Below are 437 nucleotides of genomic sequence, written 5' to 3' on the forward strand. Positions count from 1 at the left end.
TACACCAGGTGAGTTTGAAGACGCCAACAAATGCCAAGCAGTATACTCGCAGCAGTTTCTATATTTCCGGGTTCACAAACCACGGAGAAACGCGTCCATCTCCAACCGCAACCAGAAAATGAGTGCGGAAAAAGATAGTGAGCGATCAACGCATCAAGAACCGGTCAAACTCCTCAAAGCACAGTGGAATTTTTGGCCTAAATTAACTGCTCGAATCCACGGGGGAGAGGGGTAAAATACTTTTCTCATATTTTCCTAAAGGCTGACCTCTTTCTTGAGTATCCTATGAAATTTTTACAGAAATCGTGGTTGAAATGAGCGAGAAATGGATTTTAAAAAATTCGCCAAAAAATTGACTTTTCTTTCACAAGAAAGTACTGAAATCCGCTGAAATTATTACCACATTTACCACATTAAAATTTACAACATTAAAAATT

Source organism: Anopheles darlingi, chromosome 2, assembly GCF_943734745.1.
Source record: "Anopheles darlingi chromosome 2, idAnoDarlMG_H_01, whole genome shotgun sequence".
NCBI lineage: Eukaryota > Metazoa > Arthropoda > Insecta > Diptera > Culicidae > Anopheles > Anopheles darlingi.